General features: G+C 37.3%; 1 long non-coding RNA gene across 1 annotated transcript; it reads right to left on the reverse strand.

The window, feature by feature from the left end:
• Positions 1–2,331: 2,331 nt before the first annotated feature.
• Positions 2,332–9,117, reverse strand: LOC116413347 (uncharacterized). Its single transcript, XR_004224069.2, has 3 exons — positions 8,892–9,117; positions 7,060–7,258; positions 2,332–4,689 (listed from the first exon to the last, which is right to left on the reverse strand). It is a non-coding gene; the product is annotated as an uncharacterized LOC116413347 (long non-coding RNA).
• Between the last annotated feature and the right edge of the window lie 1,025 nt (positions 9,118–10,142).

The following is a 10,142-nucleotide window of genomic DNA, read 5'->3' on the forward strand; positions in this document are numbered from 1 at the left end:
TTTGCCATAAAAATAAATTGGAGACCAATTACGTTAACAAAGCAAGTTTTAATAGTGTTTTTAATAGCTCAGTATAGTAGTTTTACCAGAGAGAGACTTTGTACAAAAGTCGATTGCTTGGGTACCTCTGTCCCATTCGTGTTTCAACCGTGAAGCAGTTGTGTTTGCATGGCTGTGTTTCGGCGTGAATTTACAGGGTGCAGAGGAATAACACCTGAGTCCTCAGGAATGGCAACGCATGGGGGGGTATCATGGGCGAAACAGTATACTCTGTTATGTCCGTGGTACTGCTCATGTCTATAGGCGACGGTTACCACTTACCATCAGGTGGGCCGTCAGCTTGTTTGCCATTCTGAGTTGTATAAAAAAAAATAGAGTGTACCTTATATTTTATTCGCATACGGGGTCAGCTAAGCCTTTGTACGTCGACCCATTGGGATCTTTTGTGCTTCCCCCTGCCTTATACCATCATTCCATAGAACCTATATGATATTTGCTTAAATTATATAGACCTAAGCAGCGATCCTGAAAAGCGGCACAACTGTTTGTCAGCTAATTGTCAAATTAGCTGACTCCTTTTTTTAGACCTTGACGTATTAAGCATTTAACAAATAAAATGAGTGTTTACTCATTAAAAAGACGCAGATATCGTAAAAAAAAAATACAAAAGGAAACACTCATATCTATTTATTACTCAAAATTGTATGAAAAAGTTGAGCTTTGTCAGTAATAATCAATTTTTTTTTATACAACTTAGAATTGTTAGAGGAGCAGTTGAATACGTACCTTGTTAGAGGCAGACATACATGGAAATATGACCAGCGTGGAGGTAGTAGTACCAATAATATATCACAATAGATTTAGATAGATAGATAGATAGATAGATAATTTATTTACATTACTTACAGCACACAAATTACAATAAAAAAAAAACATACACATAATACACAGCAAAAGAGATAAAAGAATGAAAATAAAAAAGCACAAATAAAAAAATACAAAAACAAAATATATAAACTAACAATCTCCCTTCTTTCCCTTTCTCCATGCGTGTGCCATAGTAACACAAAATGGTCACAGCTCAGTTTATTGCTTTGCCCTCAAAAGAGCAAAACACTGATATTCTGCTGTGACCAAGAGTCAGTCGCGAAACTCCTCATTGAAAATTTACAATAAAAATTACTCTCTCTTTTATAGTCCAAGTAACTGACAGTTAATTTATAACACAACACACGCTAAATATATAAAACACTGTATCGCGCTATTATATTAAAATATTAAATAAATCATTTGTAAAAACAATTTTAGACAAAAGTGAATTTTAGAACATCATATTTGTTGGTAAGGTTACTAGGCAATAATAGTTCTCTTTTTCTATTTTCAAATTTTACTAAACAGTTTATTAATACCTGGTTTGCACCTTAATAAGAATGGCAAACAAGCTATCGGCCCACCTGATGGAAAGTGGTAACCGTCGCCTATAGACATGAGCATTACCGTGGACATAACAGAGTATACTGTTTCGCCCATGATACCCCCCGTGCGTTGCCATTCCTGAGAACTCAGGTGGTATTCCTCTGTACCCAGTAAATTCACGCCAATATATATAAAAGTATATAAAAGTGCTCCGCTAGCGAGCTGAAACGTTGATCATAGAATAATACGTTAAATATAAATCTATCTAAAAAAAAAAACAATAAGTTTGCGCCACTTCAGAATTTCTCAAATACATTTTTGTATTCAAAATCCTAATTTACAATGACAGCATATTAAGACTATTATTGCGTGACTATAGGCGACGGTTACCACTTTCCGTCAGGTGGGCCGTCAGCTTGTTTGCCATTCTAAGTTGTATAAAAAAATTCGCATATACACTTCGGTAAGCCGACATCACGAGAGCTTTTAATGCTATTGGTCTATCCACCTATTAAAAGGGACATGGCTGCGTAAGGTTTATCATTTTTCATAGCACATATTTCACCAGATATTTCTGATGTACTCCAACCCCACAGGGGGGAGGGGGGAAAGGGGTTGTTAGTAATGGAGACTGAGAATCCCATTGCTAGTAATATACCCAACTAGGTTGACCTCCTCGCGGTTCCCCCTAGAAAATATAGTGACCAATTTATCATTGAATTCGTTACAATGGGCTAACTGACCTGCTTGCATCCTCGTCTACCATCCCTCACTGGTGCCCCGCCAGCGTATACCGATAGTGCAGGAGGAGCTACCATTCCATTATCACCCATTAAGAACTCCAAACCTACAGAGTATCGCGGTCAAGCGAACAAAGTCGTAAGTAAACACTAGTTGTAAAATAAAACAAAGGAATATAAATGAAAACTATTTATTTAGAGAAATGAAAGAACAGGGATTACTAATGAAAGTTACTTAAAATTAATAGACTTCCGTTATCCAGTAAGCTGCATTATTACATAGAATAACGAAGATCTAACAAACATTGGCTTAAACTAAAAAAATGCTTAAACTAACAAACGCTTAAACTAACAAAAGCTTAAACTAACAAACGCTTAAACTAACAAAAGCTTAAACTAACAAACGCTTAAACTAACAAACGCTTAAACTAACAAAAGCTTAAACTAACAAACGCTTAAACTAACAAACGCTTAAACTAACAAAAGCTTAAACTAACAAATGTTTAATCTAACAAGAATTAGAAAAGTTGTATAAATGCTATTATTTAAAAAAAAAAAACGCACAATATATCACAATTATGTTTTCCAGACATTTATATTATATATATATTATTATATTTATTTTATTTGTAATATATATATATATATACATATATATATATATATATATATATATGTATTTTTTTTTACTATATTTCAGCAACCTCCGGTGACAAGTCGGAGGCTACACAATATAAAAACAATTATCGTACCCACAATCTTAAAATAAGACATCTTATATTTTTAATACCTTACGTTAAAGACATATAAAAGAAAAAAAACAAAACTATACTAAATGGAATGCTTAAACTACTTACATTAGTTATATATATATGTTTTCGATACCTTACGCTAGAGAAAAAAAGAAGTAAAATAATTAAAATGGATAATCTTACTCGACATATCATCTACCTGGATCCTCTGCATAGGAAACCAGCCCACCGGCCCACCAGCCCCAGCGGGCAAGTGGGAAACTTACTAATGCCTTACGCTAAAAACGAAATAAAATGAAAGAAAAAAGAAAACTATATTAAAATGATATACTTAAACCACTCCTATCAGATTAATTTTATTTTAATCCACCACGAATTAATGGCGTGGTGGTGTCCATGGCAGCCTCGCCTCCGCTAGCGGTGTACGCCGGCGGGACACCATGGACACAGGCCAGTTGGCCCATCGTGACCAATTGAACAATGATTGATCACGATGGTTTCCAGGGGGAACCGCGTGGAGGTCGACCTGTTCGGGTGTATTGCTAGCAATGGTGCCGACAGTCCGCATTACTAGCAATCCCTTCCCCCCTCGAGGACTATGGCTATGCCTCCGTGTCCTGTGATCTCGCTGCCATACCCCATCCTTCGAGCCGAAAGACAGCCATGCGAGCGCAGCTGCTTCACGGCGAGAACACGGATGGGACAGAGGTATCCATGCAGACGACTTGTACAAAGTCTACCTCTGGTGAGAAATATTGGTGGTTAAACGATCTCGTCCATGGATATTTCGTTGAAGACCAGCAGTAGTCACATGGACACCTAGTCTAACGTTAGACACGATTTTGCCACTGCATGTTTAAAATAAAATAAATAATTATACTATATATTCAATAAAATAGTTAAATCCGTATATTAGATCAGCGACAATAATCAATGGTTAGATACGACTTCGCTACAACATACTCGAAATAAATTTCACTAAATATTCAGTAACACGATCGAAATATATAAAAACAATTGCTAGTCACGTGAATATTGCATTAAAAACTATTTCGATGTATCAATTATGCAGAACGTTTATCGGTTCCGACCGGTGTCTCGCTCAAATGAGCTTTTGCAGACTTCGCACCGCCCTCCAATAATCCTGCGTTTCCACACTTTACGCTTGAACGGCTTGGGGTTCTCGTGTTTCCCGTTGTGCAACTTCAGCGACAGCTCAGTGTCCTGCATATTTTCTCGCACCGATCACACGGGAATAGCATCTTTATATCGTTCTTTCTAGCGAAATGGTACATGGTTCGTAATCTCTCACAGTGATTGTCACCTTCTATGTTAAGTCTTTTAATCTCTTCTTCGCTGAAATTGGGCAGCATGAATTCGTTTATATCAATCTTCTTTTTCTGGACGACCCACTCGTTTTCTTTCTTAACTAATTCGGTTTTGCACACAGATTTGTCTTGGCTGTTTCTATTTCATGCATGCACTGTTTCAAATGTTTGGATTATTCACTATTTATTTACTAATTCCATTTACACTGTGTCCCCGAGATAATTTCAACAATTCTCGGTTACTTTTTCTTTAAGGTCTATCGAAACAGGCTCTAGTCTGAGTACCTTTGAGTTGTTTGTGATCGCAGTTGTCTATGAACAGCGTGTCCATGACGCGTTCGGCATCCTCCGCCTGCTTCGTCTCCGTCATACTCCGTGCTATATCCTCGGAGAGTACGGCGTTTGAGTAGTTCATAATGTCATCTGATTCCAGCTCGGTGCTGAGGTTCCATTCTGGAAAATAGTTAAAGAAATCTTTATATATATGTACCCACTGTATGCAACGGACAAAGTTACAGGCTACTTTTTATTGCGGTGTGAACATATCGCAGACGAAGTCGGGAGCTAAAGATATTTATTTGTTTACCAGAGGGAGATTTTGTACAAAAGTCGATTGCTCGAGTACCTCTGTCCCATTCGTGTTTCTATCGTAAAGCAGTTGTGTTTGCATGGCTGCGTTTCGGTTTGAAGGGTGGGATATGGCGTGAATTTACTGGGTACAGAGGAATAACACCTGAGTCCTCAGGAATGGCAACGCACGGGGGGTATCATGGGCGAAACAGTATACTCTGTTATGTCCATGGTACTGCTCATGTCTATAGGCGACGGTTACCACTTTCCATCAGATGGGCCGATAGCTTGTTTGCCATTCTAAGTTGTATAAAAAAAAAATATTTAACTCTTTATTGCATTAAAAACATAAAATAAACAATGACATATAAACAATTCAAGTGAAATACAGTAGCATGGAGTACAGGACAAAATATACACATAAAGGTACAAGAGGCGGTGTTATCGTTAGGGCGATCTCTTACAGACAACCTTTGGTTAAAGGAGAACAGATAGTTACTCTATTTATAATTAAAATTACTGCCCGGATCGATGTGCGAACAAAGAGTGAGTCTTCGAGTTAGACACCTAGTGAGACACTATCGGTGGGGGAAAGGGATTGTTAGTAATGGGGTCTTACTGACCCGTTGCCAGTAATACACTCTATCAAGACCTCCACGCGGATCCCCCTAAAAACCAGCGTGGTTAATTCTAGTGCAATTCGTCACAATGGGCTAACTGACCCGCTTTCATCCCTCACTGGTGCCCCGCCAGCGTATACCGATAGCATAGGCGAGGTTACCATTCCATTATCACTTATTAAAAAAAAGTTAGACACTCGAAGACTGACCACCACTATTACTACCAGAAGTTCCACAATCTTCCATATCTCAATCTCCGATGGCCATTTTGTTCGCGCACGTTTTCCGACACGTGTCTCACCTCGAAACGAGACATCTTCAGGCAAATTACTAGATCGGTGCTCGAAGCCTAGCGTCAACCGTTCTAATAAATACATATATCCTTTCAAATAAAAAAGTATTTTCTAAATCAGGTTAGAACTGATGGAGTAATAAGGTAACAAACAATAAAACAAAAATGCAATCAAATTTAACTAATTTTTCAAACTAATTTATTTATTTATTTTTAGATAACTGGGATCCATTCTTGTTAGTAAATGTACTTAAAAACTATGTTAATACTTAATTACTAATAATGATCTAGTCCTCTCGGAGAGCATTTTCACGAGAGGACTATCCAATTTATTCAAATTCAAATTCAATTCAAATTCAAAAATCATTTATTCATGTAGGACATTTTAGCCGCTTATGAACGTCAAATTTTTACATTATAATTTTATTTTTTTCCCTACCGTCCAGTTCGGTATATAGATCCAATTGAGAAGAACTGGCAAGAAACTCAATTGAATTACTTTTTTTTTTTAAAGCCAGTTTATTTACAATGTATATTTATATAGGTGTCTATGTCTAACATTAAATGAAAATTCAGTGCATGAACAACTATTGCCATGCACACTCGTCATTCAAGTAATCGTTTAGTGAGTAATAGGCTTTGCTCAGTAAATATGATTTAACAGATGTTTTGAATTTATTTAAGGGTAATTCCAACATATCCTTTGGTATCTTATTGTAAATTTTTATACCTATTCCCATAAAAGACCTATTAACTTTTTCTAAACGATACTTGGGGACAGCAAGTTTGTCTTTAAATCTAGTATTAATATTATGAATATTGCTGTTTTTTGGAAATAAGTCAAGATTTTTATGAACATATAGGATATTTGAATATATGTATTGAGAAGCAACGGTGAGGCAACAAACATGTTCAGGATACTGTTGCTACTCCCGCGTATTCGACGTAAAAACGAAGCGAAATAGAGAGCTTCCTTCTATTTGAAAACGGTTGAAAATACCATTTTTTTAATGCTAGTTTGCCTCATTCATTCCCGTTGTATTCTCGCTCGACGACTACTTGGTCACACAATTTAATAAATCCAGTTAACGCGTTAGAATTTCCATTAAATTCAGATGTAAATCTAAAAGCTTTAATTATTTTATCTAAGGCAGCCATGTTACTAATTTGATTGCTTATTATTGTCTAAAAATCCTTCCCAACGAGTATGCTAGTCCTGTATTTTAAAACTACGAGATACACGTGATTCGCCACGGTGAAAGATCTTGGAATATTTCCTAAAACGCAATTATTTACCCGAAAGGAAAAGTAAGCAATCACTAGTCAATTCAGAGTACTCACATGAGCAGCATCTCGTTTGTTCTCGGGTTGTATCTACGCTTGGATCTCTGGCTTCGTCTCCCAAAGTCAGGACACTCGAAAGCTTGACAGCTCAACCAGTGGCTACGAATAGGAGCAGGGACTGTCGGAGCTGGATACCGACTGCGGCGAGCACTGACTCCAACTGTCCTACTGCATGCGCCAGTTACGAGGACGACAACTGGAGCGTTCAAAAGAAAGCGAAATTTTACTAAATTTAATAATAAAAATTGCAATATAAATTCCCTAAAGTGTCCAATTATGATTAAAATGGGTGCTCAGTTCGATGTGCGAACAAAGAGTGAGTCTTCAAGTTGTCCCGTGTGCCGGCCTCGTGGTGCACCGTCAGCGAATGCCTAGTTGGCCGTTGACGTCATGCACACGAGTGATGGACGCGGCGCGGCGTCAGCGTTCCCGATAGTGGCTCGCTACGTAACGCGCTATAAGGTAACAAACGAACATATTTACATTCACACTCTGTCGAACTGCTTCGAATTTCTAAATGTATATCTGCGCTGTACAACTTTTTGTCCCAAAAACTTTTTGTAAAATATTAATGACTTAATGGCATTAGAACAATTGAGACTTCAGTTGTAACGAATCTAGTTGCTTTTGTCTAAAAACTAAACTACTAAACTAATTTTAATACAATTTCTATGGAAACAATCTGTAAATATATTCCTTAGGGTACAATGGGAATTTGCCAAATCGGTTTACAACTGACGGAGTTATGAGGTGACAGACATAACAAAAATACAACCGAATCGAGAATATCCAAGAAGTCACTACAATAGTTCTTTTTTATTGACCTGATACTCCAATAGGCTAGGGGGGAAAAGGGATTGTTAGTAATGGAGACTGAGAATCCCATAGCAATATACCCAACCAGGTCGACCACCTCGCGGTTCTCCCTGGAAACTGTCATGGTTAATTCCTGATGAATTCATCATGATAGGCTAACTGGCCTGTTTTCATTCTCATCTATCACCCTTCACTGGTGCTCCACCAGCGTATCCCGTTAGCGCAGGCGGAGTTACCATACCATTTTCACCCATAAGAAAAAAACTCCAATAGGCTATTTTTATATTCGATGTTTATAATTAATTTTTAAGCTTTCGACATATTACCGACATATTTTTACATTTAAACAATTTAGACATTATTAGTTACATATATTACTAGCTTTTACCAGCGGATTCGCTTGCGTTAATAGAGATTTTGTTCAACAATTCCGGTTGTTGGTACAGGTAGAGATAAAATAGTTACAAAAATAAACTCACAGACTGCATTACCACCAATCTCTTTCCCAATTTGTGATGAATATGTTACGGGGGGGCGGGGAGGATGGTTGTTAGTACTAAGATCCAACAAGGTCGAGCTCCACATAATTCTTTCTGGAAAACAACCTGGTGAATATTTGTCGAATTCGTCATAGTGGGCCAACTGATTTGCTTCCACCCTCACGTATCATCTCTCACTGGTGCCCTGCCAGCGTATACCAACAGCGCAGGCGAGGATCGTGATGGAGTCAGAACAAAGTTACAAGCGAAGGTATTATGAAGAGATACAAGTAACTACAATAACGAGTGAAATTAACACATGTTCATATGAAAAATGTTATTATGCAAATATAATATCCAATAGGTGGGTAGGTGACGGCACGCGACTGATTTGCCGTTTAAGCATTCAATTCAGATGTAGTTTCAGCCTACATTACATTATGATATTTAGCAAATCATAATAACACAGTATCTACAAGAAAAATGCAAGATTCAGTGCCTAATATTTAATTTACAATTATATTTAACACTTACCCAATATGTGGGGTAGATAGCTCGCGTCACACGATCACTGTTCGAAATATGTGAAAGCAGTAATTTGCGACCTCTTTCCGCATAATTGGTTTTCTAAATTATGCAGATAGAGGTCACAGTTTACTTTATAAATATATTATTGTCAATAAACAAGCACAAATAACGTTAGTTCTTTAGAATGTAACCGATGTCTCGCCGCCCATCAACGACGACGGCCGCAGAAGTCGCTCTAGTGATGTGCACGGCATCGCTAAAACATCGCATTAAACTAGTGCGGTCGTGTTAAATCTATAATCGAGAACTAGTTCGATTGTGTTTTAATAGAATTGAATTGAATAAATTTCAATTATTTATTATTATTTTATTAATATATTATTAAAATAAACTTTATATATACACTTAAATAATTTTATTTTTTTTAAGAAAACCCAACAGCTAAAAATATAATAATAAAAAATGGTGTAAAAACAAAACGCCAATAACAGGTTTTCACAAATAAAAACAATATTGAACTAAATGCACGTGACATCGCCAATACTTACAATCGACTAAATTAAACTTACAGTAACAGCATTATAGCAGTACACGCATTATACGGAGGCGGTTGTGTAAAATAAAAGGTTAAAATTGTTTATCATATATATGAAATAAATGCTTAATAATATTATGATTTGCTAAATGTAACTTTAAAATTACATTACCTACAAGCAATATACCGGGGGAAGGGATTGTTAGTAATGAAGAGGTTAGTTCCCATTACTAATAAACATCGGTTCCACGCGGTATTCCCTGGAAACTATTGTGACTAATTTATCGTTGTATTCGTCACGATGGGCCAACTGACTTGCTCTTTCATCTTCACCTTTCACCCCTCACTGGTGCCCCGTCAGTATACAAATAGCGTAGGCGGAGTCATCATTCCATTATCATCCATTAAAACAAGCAATACACCTCCACGCGGCTTCCCCCGGAAACCATAGTAGTTAATTCTTGTAAAATTCATCACGATGGGCTAACTGACCGGCTTCCATCACCTATTACCCCTCACTGGTGCTTCGCCAGCGTATATCGATAGCGCAGGTGGAGGTACCTCATTTGTAAACGAGGAATATGGGGGGGATGGGATTATTAGTAATGGGGTCTAATAGCCCCATTACTAGCAATATGCCCTCTCAGGTCAACCTCCACGCGGTTCCCCCTGGAAATCTACGTGACTAATTTATCGTTAAATTCATCATGATGGGCTAACTT

Source organism: Galleria mellonella, unplaced genomic scaffold (genome assembly GCF_026898425.1).
Source record: "Galleria mellonella isolate WM207_F2 unplaced genomic scaffold, CSIRO_AGI_GalMel_v1 utg158, whole genome shotgun sequence".
NCBI lineage: Eukaryota > Metazoa > Arthropoda > Insecta > Lepidoptera > Pyralidae > Galleria > Galleria mellonella.